The sequence below is a fragment of the Patagioenas fasciata genome, chromosome 6 (genome assembly GCF_037038585.1).
Source record: "Patagioenas fasciata isolate bPatFas1 chromosome 6, bPatFas1.hap1, whole genome shotgun sequence".
NCBI classification, from domain to species: Eukaryota; Metazoa; Chordata; class Aves; order Columbiformes; family Columbidae; genus Patagioenas; species Patagioenas fasciata.
The window spans coordinates 32,138,303-32,152,935 of NC_092525.1; the positions used below are offsets into that span (position 1 = coordinate 32,138,303).

Sequence of the window (14,633 nt, forward strand, 5' to 3'; positions counted from 1 at the left end):
TACATCCTGCAGCAACTATTTAAAGCCTACTTCTACTTGTGGCAGAGGATTCATCATAAGAATATGTCCATTAGCAGGAAGTATATTCAATGTTGTACCAATTACCACACGTAGTCTCTAGCTCTGTGTTTAGTCCCAAAGCCCCAGTGTAACACCATTACATAAGGCAGAGAGCATTCTGTGTTTCTTAAAGCTATGGAAATTAGCCAGGCAATAATGGTTTTAGTGTGGTAAGGTGTTGAGAAAAAATGAACTTTAATTCTATTGTTAAACTCCAGCATATGAAATTTGATTGCTGTAAAGATCTAAAATAATAAATTAAATTAAATAAATTAATAAGCCCTGACCTGAGAAGGATTAGTTGAGTCAGGTCAGATTCCGTTTTAATGAACTGATACCGCTTCTATCTTGGGTGGTGTGAACTCAGCTGACTCTTCAGCGCACGTTAGAGCTTTATGAGCATAATGTGAAATTAGTAGTTGACACTGGCCCTTAATTTTATGTGAATAGTAATTGAGTAGTTGTTATCCATGGAAGTATCCTTACTGAACTTTATGTGCGAATAAAAGCATTGACTCAGAATTTATGCTGTTTGAAAACAAACAAAACACCACCACATAACAGAAAAAAACCCCCAAAACCAAAAAACAACCAAAAAACTAGGGAAGGAAAAACTAAGAAATTAAAACTGATGTTAGTAGTAGTTTTAACTCTGTAGCGCTCTGAAAACCTCTAAATTTCCTGCAAAAGTCAACTGTCATTGCATTCATACTGCTTAGTGAGGGTAACACATTACGTTGCTGGATTAGGCCAGTGCCTGCTAACTGAAATAATCCTGCCCTGGACAAGAAGTTAATCACTAGATCAGCAAATACTTTAAAAGTATGTAAACATGTGAATTATATATATAATTGTGTTCCACGGCTGTGAAGATTGAACACTGCAGCTAAGATTGCAGTAATTTTCCTTAATTTTAATAGGAAATTAAGTGTTTTCTGCTTAATTGGCAATGAAATGTAAAAAAAAAAAAAATTTAAAAAAAAAATTGGCCAAGTCAAGTGTATATCACAATGTTACTGGGTGAGCCAACTCCTACACCTAATTGTACTTCCGTGTGGCAATTTTTTACATCTTCAGTCTGTGAACTTTCTATACATCTGCTCTCATCTGAGTTACACATTATAACTAAAAATTAGTTTTGAGTAAGTCTTGGAAATTCTTGAACTTTTTCAGACACCAGGGCAAGCATTGTGAAGTCTGAACTATGGCCGAGGCTGCTCAGTACCTGACAGAACTGGCTCCAAGGGCAATAATCAGTTCTTAACCAATGTCACGGAAAATGCTGAAAATATTTTGGCTGGGGTCAGCCCTGTGTACAAAGAATTTGATTTTGCCAAGACTTGTGCTCACATTTGACTTCACACACTTGAACAGCTCTCATGGCTGCTCATTTGAGTGAACCTAATCTGTTTAATTTAATCTTTGTGGGATTGGGACCTAAATGAGTATTTACGACAAAAATAATTGGTTTGCTTAAGTTTCAATCCCATTTTTAATCAGCACTCTGGAATTTCAGCTAGCGGAAATGTAGTAGACACACAATATGTATTGAAATACATACGTTGCATTTACTGCTGTAGAATATTAATTTTCTGCTTTGTTGAAGGGACTTCCCCCACCTCCACATCTCTCTTGCAAAGATTTTTGCATCCTAGATATAGACTGAGAATGATAAGAGGAGTATGTCATGCTCCAACATGCACAACTTTTCAAACATGCTATTTCTTATTTATTTTTAGGAAGTGGGCTTTGCCTGCTGACAAGCAGCCTGAACTTACATTTTTCTTGTTTCTGCAGGTTTTATAAGCCTGTTCACTGAAATATTTAATGTAGACTAGATGCTTATTATAGCAACCTTTGAGTAGTTGCTAGAGGTCTCTCAGATATCAATAATGTAGAAGTTTTGAGGGGTAGTTTTTGGGAGTGCTCAGCACTTCCCAGGACCCAGCTATTTACTGGTGTATGGTACGTGCAGAGGAACTGCAAACAGATAGAGATCAAAATTAATCACATGTGGCACTATATTATTTTAGGTTGCAAACTTGCCTTTCAATAGTGGCTAAATTGTGTCAGAACTCCTCTGGGGTAGATGTAGGGACTCAGTACTGGTGATTCAGGGACAAATGTTAATGAAGTTAAACAGCACCATAAAAAAGTAAATCTACTTCCGCCCCCCCTTCCTCCCCCCCCACCCAAGAAAGCAGATTCAACTAGTAAAATATTGTTGAAACATTCTGGAACTCCTCTGCATTTTTCTGCATCTCTGCATGATCTTCGTGCCTGTACAGGAATATTTGCTTATTTGGATAATAGGATTAGAGTTCGATTTTGTGATGGGAGCTGTGCTGTATTGATGTTTGCAAAGTGCCAGCAGTGCTAAGAATTACTATGACTCCTAGAGTGACACCTAGGTGATGAGACAGTAGGGCAGCACAAACCGGTGCTTGGGAGTCTAAAGAGACGGTGTCGGAAACTAATTCTCTGCTTACCCTTGCTGGAGGAGCAGGTCATTGTTGAGCTGGGCTATGGTGAGAGGATGCAGCTCCCATAATGACAGCTCACCCCAACATTCAGTAGACCTAACATTGTTGGAGTATTGACAAGCTTAGGAGTGTATGCTGAGCAACATTTCTCTTATGTCCTACCATGGAGTAATAAACCCCAAATAACCGGGACTGTCTTGCTCAGTGTGTACAGCGCCAGCTGTGTATCCTGGCCTGAAGCTGGCTGCGGTGGAGCTCCGTGGATGGGGTTACTTGTGTGCCAGGGCAGCGTGCTGGGGCAGCCCCGGCCCCGCTCCGCCCTGAGCGGCTGCAGCGTCCAGGGGACCGGGCTGGGGGTCCTTACCGCCCGGGCGGGGGGTTGCACCTCAGCGCGACAGAGATGCGGGAGTGACCGTTCACACCGCAAGTTGTGTCTATCGTTCCGTGTTGGGTACGGGTCCAAACGACATTATTTGACGTGGTATGACAACTGCATAGCGTGGTGGTTACGCAGATAGTTTAAAGCCGTTGCTAACGAAGGCAGGGAGAGCGGGTGCCGGCTGTCACTGCGGTGCCCTCGCCCGGCTCTCAGCTCTGCGGGTTCGAGCCCTTGGTGCGGCCGCTCCGCGCTCAGGTGCGGGGCGGGGGCGCGCGGGGCCGGGGCCGCGCGCTGGGCCGGGGAGGGGCTGGGGGCCGTCACGAGGTTGGCACCGCCCCGCGCCCAATGGCGGCGCGGCCCCGCCCCCCCGTCCCGCCCGCCGTGTTTCCGCGCGGCCGCGCCATGGGGTTACTGGCGGGCTGGGGGCCGGGCGGCCGCGCCTCCTCCTCCGCCGCCTCCGCGCCGCCTCCTCCGCGCCGCGGGCCGGCAGCAGTGGCCGGCGCTGGGCGGCCTCGGCCAGGGCTGCCCTCCCGCACCGTCCCGTCCTTCCCGGCCGGCGCTGCTCATGGCATAGCCGCGGTGCTGCGCGCCTGCCGCCGCGGGACGCGGCGTGGACTGACCTGCTGCCAGGTACGTGCGGCGGCCGCGACCCCCGCCCCAGCGGCGGGCGGCCCGGGCCGGGCGGAGTTGGCGGGCGCCCCGCGGAGATGCGCGGCCGTTGGGACGGGCGCGGGGTGTGCGCCCCGGGACGTGTCACCCTGCGCGGGGGCAGCGGCGGTGCTGGGCTCTGCGTGCGGGACCGCGGGGCCGGACGGGCAGTGTCCGCGCCTGGCCGGGTCAGCAGCGCTGGAGGCGGCTCCGCGGTGCGCACCATGCAAGCGTGCGGGCTCCACGGTGCGCACCGTGCAAGCGTGGGGGCTCCGCGTGAGGACGGAGAGCCGGGAGGTGGGCTTGTGGCGAGAGAAGGCTGCCGGTGTCCCAGCAGAAATAGTGTGTGTCGGGCTGGTCGGTACGTGCGGGGCGAGTTATTCGCTGGCGCGATTGGAACCCTTCCTGGATGCTAACACCCCGTGCGTATCGTACCCTTAACGCGGCCAGGTGGGAGCTTCGCAGGGTGCTAGCAGAGTGGAAGTTCAGTGTTTGTGAGAAAATACAAAGGCCAGTATCATGTAATTTCATTACAATTTCATTGATGAGTTGTTGACCTGTGGGATTTACCATTGTGTAATTTGCTGGGGATGTGCTGGAGTTGATTCACTGCAGCTTTCTGAGTACATCTCTCTTAGCAATAACAGTAATACGTCATTAAAGTTAGATGTAAATTAAGTAACTTTTTCAACTTTCCCCACATTTAGATGTTTTTGTAATTCTGAAGTTATTGCCATTGAAGTCAAACAGTATGTGAGACGATACTTTTGTCTTTTGCAAAACAAAAGACATTAGGTGTACCTGCATGTGTAATTACGCCTTTTCCACTTGCTGTGGATATAATCAGATGTAAATCTACTTACCTCAGTTCTATTAAGCTGTAGCTGTTGTAATCTAATTGCCGTAATTTATTATTTTCTTCTCAAATGTGTCATCATCAGCACAGTTCAGTTTCAACAGAAACCTCTTGGTAGGGTTTGTCACCTATTAGGAGGAGACTTGGATGAACAAGTGCCGTGATTTTGTTCAAAGAAATACATTTTTCTGGTTGGGACCATACTTATACCAAACTTAAGTTGTGGGTGTTTTTTTTGGATGAGGCCTAACAGGCTGATATTAGACCCCCTCTGGGGAGAAAACCTGAAGTGAGAGAGATGCCTGGTTTTTGATGGCTTGTAGGACCAACTGGGTTTGGCTCACAGTGACCTGGAATACCGTTGCTATTGTGGTCTTACACGCAGAAGACTGTAAAACTGTATGTGTAAATACAACTTCTTCCAAAGACAAAATCTATTTGTTTATCACTTCTTGCCAGTAATACTTCATTTCCCTTACAGTCCCCATTTCTTCCATGAATGCCAGGGACTACATGAGTTTGTAGTTGGGTTTTAATCAGCACTGCACAGGTGTCCTGTTAAAGTGTTTCTAACAGGAGTGCTAGCAAAATGTTAATTGAAGATGCTTATGCATTTGAAAAGCACCAGTTTAACCCATGAAAGGTAAAAGGGCTTGAATTCCAGCTGAGGAGGAGCTGCTCTTGTTAGGATACAGACCTGGGCCAACACCAGCGGCCGCAGCTGGGGCTCCGTGTTCCCGCAGCCTGGGGGAGGAAGGGAGGGACGGGTTTTGGAGGGGGGGCAGGCTCTTGGCTTCCTTCAGTGAAGAGTCCTTTGCTCTGAAACTTGCTTCCCCCAATTGTTTGCTATAGTCCAACCTTGTTAAGTTTAAAGTGACACTTCAAATTTTCCTCTTCTACCCAGTTTTCTCTCTCTGGGGAGGTCATGTTCGGTTGTTGATTCTGGTGGACGTTTTGTGTGCCCAGAGCCCCAGCTAGGCAGAGCATGTAAATTGTATCCACCATGGATGTAACTTCGTTTAGAAAGTAAGTTTCAGGTTTTGTTTCTCTGGTGTACAAAACATCTTTTGATACCCCAGCATCTTGGTGCTGACCTCTAGGAACAGTGTTTTGAAGTTAATTGCTAAACCAGCAGGGGGAACACAGGACTTTCTCTCTATGAAGTCTCCCCTCTGGCTGCAGCTGCAATTTGTTGGAACTTTGGGCCTAAACTTTTGATAGTATTTATTTAGAAGATAAATGTCAATTTACTTGAAAAAAGCCCCACAACCATGCATTGGAATAAACAAATAATTTTTGAATGCTTGTTTGTTAGTTTGCTCTAGCAGGCATGTTTCCCACTCTTCTGAATGGAATTTTGGTCATTAGCCAGAAATGAACTTGAAAAAACACTAGAGGTTAAATGAAAATTCTCTTTGAAGATGTTTGAGATGAATTATTTTAACCTGGGATACAATATTTTGAGTAATCTCATAAAATTTCAGATAATGAGCTAGACAAAATATTTTCACACTGAAACTATTACGGTATCACACTTACGATTGTATCTAGAAATCTTGAGAGCTAAAGTTGAGTTGTAGAAAGAGTTGTATTCTCACAAGAAACTATTCCTACTATTTAGGGTTTCCATAAGAGAGAATATTTTTAGATATTCTCTTAGGTTTTAAGAAGTTATTACTAGCTTATTTTTGTAAAGGTCAACTGACAGTCCCAGCATGGATCAATAATGATTTTTCTTTTTGATTTGTATTGACATAACAACTGATTACATCTTTTGTGCCAGGAATACTGAATGTAAAGGTTGCTGCCAAAGAAGTTTATCTGGATTACTTGCATTGATCCATGTTGCTTTCTAGTCTGTGAAGTCTGATGCAGCCAAATGGCAAATACTGAAGGTATGGGTATACAGATTTCTGAATGCAAAGTGAAGATGGGAATTTGCAGCATGTCAGCTATTCCCCGGTAAGAGCCAGGGAATGGGCTCTTACCCTGCAGTAAATGTCAGGTATCTGGCTGCATGTACTTTGGGTTTAGGCTGTCTTTCACTGGCGGTGGGGTAAAAGCATGCCTGGGAGCATTTGCCGTGGAGTAGCCAATTTGCTACTTGTGAACAATAACAATTATATATTCTCCTAGCCTTGGGTCTTGGAGCAAGTGGAGACAAAATACAGTTCAATTGAAATTAACAGTTCCAGGTCAGGTTTAAAGGAAGAGATGTGAGCTCCTCTGATTTTGGAATGGCATGGGCTGCATACTGAGGTGCTAAATGAATATGGATATTCTCCCTGTTGTTTCAGTGACCAGGTATACACATATTCCACTGGCCACATGTTGTTCTCTGAGAGCATTATCTGATGTTGTCAGATACTGAAGGTGCAAAAAGATGCATGTTAAGTTCCATTGATGATCTCTATCTTCTGTCATTTTTGTGGAATCACATAACTTTCTTCCCTATACAGTTCTCTGAGGTGCTGAAGTAAGTAGTTTGTAAAGGCAGAGTGAGATTTCTGATTTAATGTTATTTGAAAATAACACTAAAGCTTTGCCTAAGTTGTCTTACAATTCTTTTGTTTGATATCTCCCGTAACATTCTGTTAATATTTAAGGCGTGAATTACCAAGTCTTGGGCAATTTATATAGATCTCAGAAAATAGTCTGTGGGATAGAGATTGCAAATATCTTTGCAATCACATTACTTTTGATCTAGTTCCACAAAATATTTGTGTATTATAAATAGGCATTACTTCTATAGCAGTAATATTTGTGGTGCTTAACAGTGGTTTGCTAGTTTCTAACCACTTCATGAATAGAAGCACGTTTTGCCATGAAAACATACTAGCAAAGAAGTAGTGCAGTTGGGATTGCTTTATCCATAACTGTGGATTCGCATTTTTATGTGCTGGCAGTCGTCCAATAGAGCAGCATTTCTTGTGCTGTTACAGCAACAATTAACTCTATGGTAGCCAAAATGAAACAGATTTACACATCTCTGGAAGTCACTGAAAGAAAGACTTTAAAGCTGCTGTTTAGTATATATCCCATGTTTTGTATCTCCAGTCTGGCAAAATGGATTGTTTTAAAAGAACAGCCTTTATGGCCTTGAGTATCTCAGTAGTCAAATTTGTCAAGTTCAGCAGAGAATATTTTATGTATCGTATTTTAAGTGTTATATTGTTGAATTGTACTGCTTACAAATAGTTATGTCTGGCAAAATATGCTAGTTTATGATGCATCTATAATGAAATGAATGAATTTATTCAGGAAAATGTGAAAATCATTATTTCATATTCATTCTGTAAAAAGTACTTTGAAATGAGCTGTATCTGTTTATTTTTAACAAATGCAATTCCATTATAATTAGCACTTCTCTTTAGTAGTGTGTCCAATTTCAATATAATAGTTTGCCAAGTTCAGATTTTTTTAATTTTTTTTTTTTTTGTCTGTTACAGCATTTTGTGAGATTTTGCAAGTCAGCTGGAATGGGCCCCTCTGTTAAAGTTTAGTTGTGACCTTGCAAGAGACCTATTTAGATTGCAGGAGAGTAGCTTATCTAGAGGTCGTGAGTCTGAAACAGGTTAATTATAGAGCAAACGTGTGTGGCTGGTTTTTCTGCACAGAAGGCGATGGGGGTTTGATACGTAAGGTTAATGGTTCTGAAGAAGAATGGCAATTCACTTATACTCTGATTTCCTTGGGAAGCATAGGCATTTTTTGCTGGAAATCAGTGTAGGTTCATTCTGAGTCAGGGGCAATAAAAAAATCCCAAAGCATCCAGTGAGCTTACTGTGTAGTACAGACCTGCTGAATACGTGTGGTTTTTTGCCAAGAAGCTGGAGGTGGATTGAAGACCGATGGGTCCTCCTTTGCCTTAGATTTATAGAAGTCATTTATTAGACTATAGCTGCATCTGAAACTACATGATTGAGAACTATGGTTGTGTTTTCTCACAAATGTAATACTTTGTTTGAGTAAAACAAAATTCTGGTTTGATTTACAGAACAGCTATTGTGGTATTTGAAAAGACAAACCTTTTCTTATATTAAGACTATTACATTAATGGACTGGGTCACTCCTCCAGTATGTACAGCTTGTGTTATGCGACGGATTAGTGTTTAAAATGACCAGTGTTTCTGAACACGTGTAGATCCGGTGGTTTGGTTCACTCTGGTCATGAGATGCAGTGATTTCCTTCTGGCATACAGGGTGCACAAATTATTTATATGAGTATAGGAACTGATTGTGGCCTTCCATCTCCCTAAACGTGTGTTCAAAGCTTTGTGCAGTCTTCATGTATACGTTTAATACGAAATATGATAATGAAAGGCAGGAAATTCTATATGGTAAAAATTATATGGGAGCGTATCTCCATTCTGAGTAGAAGATGCAGTGGTCCGTATCTTGATTGAAACAAATCCTCATTGCTGTGCTAATAAATGGTAATTTTTATGGAAAACTTTTGCCTTGATCTGAATGTGTTTCTCCGCTCAACAAATTACATTACACTGGTTATTTGGCAGACAACTGGGGAGAGGGTAGATTACTCCTACACAAAGGGAAGCTTCTTTTGACTCATTCTTTTAACTGTGGCACTTTCAGGTCTTCCCTATTTATGTGGGAGAAGTTTCCTATCTTACAGATGTGCGCCTGAAAATTCAGTGGCTAACAGCTAACTTTTGATATGTTGTGTTCTTGTTTAGCAACCTGAAGAAATCTATTAATTACCTGATTTCCAGAGTATGGCTTGTTCTAGAGAGCAAAATTCAACACGCACTTCTCCCCCTCCCTCCCAACAGGATTTTGATAATGCATGTGGTTGACTTTGAAGTACATAGTAGTTAATATTTTAAACTGTTAATTTGTATCTTGTACCATCTTGTGGCAGTGGGAGAGCTGATTCATACCACCTTCTCCCGTTCCCCTGTAATGGGAAACGCTGGTTTTCAGTCTCGTTCAATTTGCTGACCACGTTTCCCTGCTGCCCCACCACGAGGACTGCATCCTTATATAGCAGATTTATACTTAATGTCATAGTCTTGCTTTTCATTACTGCCCCTTGTGGATTTCTCACAATTAACCCAGATAATTTTGGGTATTTATAGGCCATGGTTTCAAAACCACTTTTTCTAAATGTATAGAGGTAATTTCAAGATTTTTAAGTCCAACAGAGATTGATTTAGCTTCTAGCTAGAGTGTTTCTAGATACACTGCTAAGGTTTTGTAGTTTAGTCTTGAAAAAATAGCGGCATCAAGCGTTGCTTGGCAGAAGAACCTGCTGAAATCTGTTACCCTGAGTGGAAGGAGCCTTGCTGAGCTGTCTGTAACTTTGCATCCTGCTGTGGCTCCTTCTCCACATGGAGATGCCTTCCCTGGGCTTATCTCTGCCTTGATAGGTACATTACAGCTGTTATCTGTTTAGTTTAGGTGTGCAATTAGAAACTGAGCCAAGTAAAACTCAAGATAAATTACATTTGTGTGAGGTTGTTGGCTGCTACTGTGTTTGTAAAGAGTAAGATAGTTCAGTGCCAGGAAACCTATTCTGTTTCCAATTAGAAACCATAAAAAATAAAGTAATTAGGCCAACAAAATTTAACTTTGAGAAGGAAAGGTTGTAGAGGTTTGTTTCATGCAGTTTATGATCTTGTCCAACCCCAAGATTCCTATGCACTATAAATGTTTTTTGTTTCATACTAAACTTTTCAGAAGCAGCAAGTCCTGTTTAACATCATGACCCTGGTTCCTGTTAGCTGTGGTGAGATACACTGGTTGAGTTAATTGGGAAACTGAGTTTTATTTAAATGTGGATTTGAGATTCTTAGATTTCTTGGGCTACCATGAAAACTTCAATCCAGTCTTTATGTGTGCACATTTCTAGAAGTCTCTACTGTTCCCCTCCTTCTGCTACCTGAACATTCATTGTGCCACTGGTATTCCCTGATAAGAGCAGTGCAAATTTTTCATCCCTCTTCAGGCAGTTCTGCTTCCATCTTCTAGACAGAAGTGTTGCCTTGCCAGGTGGGTGTCACGAGGGGGCTACTGCGGCCAAGTTGAGGTCCTGTTTGAACTTTTAGGCTTGTGAAAGAATAGACTAACTGTGAGTTGCACAACAAATACATGGCTGAATCTAGTACTAGATTGCAGATTGGTTGAGCTATTATAGTATAAGAACTGTACAGCATCCCAACATTTTCTTTTCTCCACTCCCTTCAGGCATACTCTGATGCAGCATGTCCCTGAGGACTCTGCGTTAAAGTAGAATAGTTCTGATTCAGTAATCAAATAATGTATAAGGTGTCGGTCTTGTTAAACTCTGTCTTCAGTGCCACGTGCACTCCCTGCTGTAGAGGCTCTGTAACCTCTAGGAATTTGTGCTGTTGATGAGAAGGAATTTGTTCCAGTGTCCTTGTCGTGGAAGAGTTGTGTGCTCCTTCCACTGAAAGACTCCCAAATGCACTTCCTTCCCTTCCACCTATTGAAACCTCCCACATCCTGATCCCATACCAGGCTATTCTCTTGTTTACGCTGGGTAAGCAAAACCTTGCACCTCAGCCCCTGCAGCTTCAGCAACACACACCTCCCTGTGTTTGGGGGAAGGGAAGCCCTGGGAACGTACAGCAGAATGGTTTTTAGCCTGTTTCTGTAAACTATCCCTAACTCGTGTGCTATATTGTGCAATGATTATTCATCTGAAACTTCCACAGTGTCTGGTGTCATGACTTTATTTTTCTGATCTACACTCACAGCAATTCAAGTGATGGAAAAAAAAGTGTTGGGAAGATGAAGGGAAAGTTGGTTATGAAATGATACTGAGAATAGGCACCCCCATCCAAACTGGAGCTTCATGTCAGCTCAGCTGTGGGCAAAATATGCCCCAGGTAACAAAACCAACCTCAGTAAACAGTTACTAAAAAGGTGGAATGGTTTCACATCTTTTATGGACTCATTTGTGTAAATTTGGTGGTTTCCTGTAGTTTGGCAGGCTACATTGTAATATATTAATAAGAAAATAAATAAACAAAATGTTAAAACAAAAGTCACATGGAAGAGAGGGGCACAATTGCTAAATGGCATAAAACATCTTCCCTTGGCACTTGTCCAGTTCCCATAGCCTTTAACTGTGACTTGTTGAAATGTCCCGTTACAAGCACAGCAGCATGTGAACCGCAGGACATCAGAGTTACTTTATCCCTCGGCTTTTGATATGTCAGGATTTTTAGTTTTATTACTATTCATGCGTTCCCTGAAAACGAAACCACTTTGTTGTTTCTAAAACAGAATCTGTCCCCTTAATAGTTCATGAATAAGTTACTGTTTTGAGTTCTGAATGGTGGAATTTCATGTATATGCCTTGGACATAGGCATTAAAAAACCCACATACAAATTTTCAATTCCACATTAATATCTGCTAACCTTAATAGTCAGCTTTCCAACCTTTACATGTGCAAATCTTGCAGAATTGACAGAGGATAAATGTAATCTAATTAAAAAAAAATCTGCTAAAATGCGTATTTAATAGTAGGGTTATAAATAAACCCTTTCAAAACCTGTTCTAGTCCTAAGTTTATAGAACTGCTTGTGTAGTTAACCATTTGTGACTTTTTTGTGTAACTGAGCTTGGGTTTGCTTGATTACAAATTATTACCTTTTTTACTTAGGTGTGGAATGCATGTATTCATTGCATTTGCACAGGAAACCAACATGGACAAATGGGAGAAAAAGTGGTTAAATAAGTTAAATGGTTGCCATGCGTAAAACAAACAAACAAAAAGTGAAAAAGCTTTGGCTGTGAAGGCCTTCTTGGATGACCCAGAAACTTGGGTTCACGTTGCCATGGCAAAACAACACAGAGGGACAGATCCTGCTGGCTTTGCTCAAGTGTCCCCATTCACTTCCGTGGGACTTGCGATGAGACTTGGAGGGGGAGGATTTTTGGCTCGCTTTGGTAGAGAAGTGTTTGTTAGAAGAGTTGTGGAGAGCTGTGCAAGCTCTGGCACCGTGCGTGGAAAGGGGAGGGAAGTACCAGATAAGGAGGAGAGGAAGTGGAAGTTATTCTTCAGGCAGTAAAGGAAAAGGTTAGACAACGAGGCGGATGGAGTTAAGGCAAGGGAAGAACTTGTATGGGAAAGGTATGTACTGATTAAAGAAACAGATGGTGACTATCGGGGAAAAGGCTTAAGGGAACAGAAATAAAAGGGGAGGATAAAGCAATAAGAAACCAATTCAGCAATAAATGTGACAAATGCCAATGCTATAGAAACCTTTAATAGGAAACAGAAACATCCCCAAATCTGTGGCTGTGGCCACCTGCAGGCATATATAATATATTGCTGGGGTGGACTGTGCAGACAAGCTTAGTTTGTAGGCAAAAATAAATTTACCAGGGGAAGAAGAGTGGGTAAAATTAAAGCTAAGGAGACCACTGATCGCAAGAAGGGTAACATGTAGTAAGTATTTTTCTGGAAGTACAGAAACAGGCTGAGTAGAAAGGTGCTCAAATGTTCTGAAGACAGAGCTTAGTCCTAGGGCTTACACTTGGGCATTTTCATTAGTTGTTCTTCAGTTTAGGGCAGAGTCCTGTCCCCTTTTTGGAGACTGGTAAGTAGGCATGGGGAGGGATGGAGGGATGGATGAATACCCTTCTGCTGGTGGAAGAACAACACAGTGTGTGATTTCTTAGTAGCAAGCCATCCATAGACCATAGAGCCTTATGTACTCGTGGCTCCTGATGGTAAGGGCTGGGAAATCCTTAGTGGAAAAGTGGTTTTTTTAAGAGAAAGCAGCATGCTTCCAACTTCTGAATTCTTTGGTCATGTTGTAGTATTAAAAGTTACTTTTTGGTTCAAAGGATAGCTTCAAAATTCCACAAAAGACTGGAATTCTGAGGAAGACAAGTAGCAGATTTTTACAAAGAAAAAATATTTCATTTAATGAAAGGCAGAGAGATAACAGTAGTGTACTGAAGTGATTTGTATTTTGTGCTTACTTCTGCTGGCTCTAACAAAGTCAGATTCTTTTGAATACCGTTGAGCAATTGTTGTCCTGTGGCTCAGAGTAGCAATGAGATCTGTCCTCCAGTGGCTGGCCACGCTCACGGGCCAGTCAGCCTGTCCTGGGATCCTCCAAAAGCATCCTATTTTTTACTGGTTTCTGGCTTAGCTTTATGCATTACATTTCTCACGGACATTAGAGGCTCCTACTGTAAACCAAATGATAATAAAACCTCGTACTTCCTCCTGTTCTTGTCCTCACCTACTTCAAAATGTGTTTCCCTCTAAAATGTGTTTTAAAATCTAGCGGTAGTAAGATTCTTCCTGGTGTTCCCAGTAGCACTCATTCCTGATTGCATCTGCAAAACGGTATTTCTCAATGAAATAGGCTCTTTTTTGCTTTTCAGGCTCTCGCTTTTATCAGGACTAGTGGCCTTTACAACAGCAAACGTCATCGAGAATGACCCAGCAGGCTGTGCGTCTCAGTCAGGGCTGCAGCGACTCTGGCTGCACATGCCCTCTTCTCCCGGCCTCTCCTGCAGCTTGTGGTAGTAAAAAGCATTGGCACGAAAGCAGCATGTTTAGTAAATCCAAAGCTCTCATGTCATCTTCTCTTCCTCTTCCTTGTTGGGATTTTTTGGTTATACTTTTCATATGCCCTTTCGTGACCTCAGTTACAAAAATAGCTACCCAGATATACCCCAAAGGAAAAGATGATTCTATCGGAAATTTCTTTTGAATTTCAAATTGACTAGCAGTTATGTTTACTTCTTGGATAAATAGTTTAGGCTCTGGATCTCTTTGCACGGCTTTCTTTTCTTATTTAAGAAGGGAATATGTCCCCCTATTCTGTGGACTGCTTCAAATTTTCCTAGTTTGCAGGTTTCACATGTATCTCTAGTGACAGCAGGTTTCACACTAAAGCCAAAATCTGGTATGTTTTGCACCACAGATGAATTTTTCTCAGGTATTTTCTTATTTATTTCTCTTTGGTGCTCAACTGTCAGATGGTCAGATAATAGAAACTTCATAGCTGACTTCCATCATAGATGAGGATGATCACATTGTCTGAAATACTGACAAATTCCCTGCTTAATAGGTTTATTCTTAAGTGAATTATTAGCAGCGTTTTCATCTGTGCTTTTTGAATTGCTGCTGTGTAGCTGGTGATTCGGATGTTGTCCATCCTAAATTGATGACACTTGCTGTCAGTTGGTCACTTT

General features: G+C 42.2%; 1 protein-coding gene across 2 annotated transcripts in view; it reads left to right on the plus strand.

Annotated features, from left to right (window-relative positions):
- Nucleotides 1-3,378: 3,378 nt before the first annotated feature.
- Nucleotides 3,379-14,633, plus strand: part of TGFBR3 (transforming growth factor beta receptor 3) — a 116,603-nt gene continuing 105,348 nt past the window's right edge. The window contains exon 1 of one of the 2 annotated variants that reach the window (XM_065841742.2): nt 3,379-3,552. The gene's annotated coding sequence lies outside the window, so the exon portion shown is untranslated. Of the gene's footprint in view, nt 3,553-12,530; nt 12,550-14,633 lie in introns of those variants that run through there. The other variant, XM_071810436.1, reaches the window with a different exon arrangement.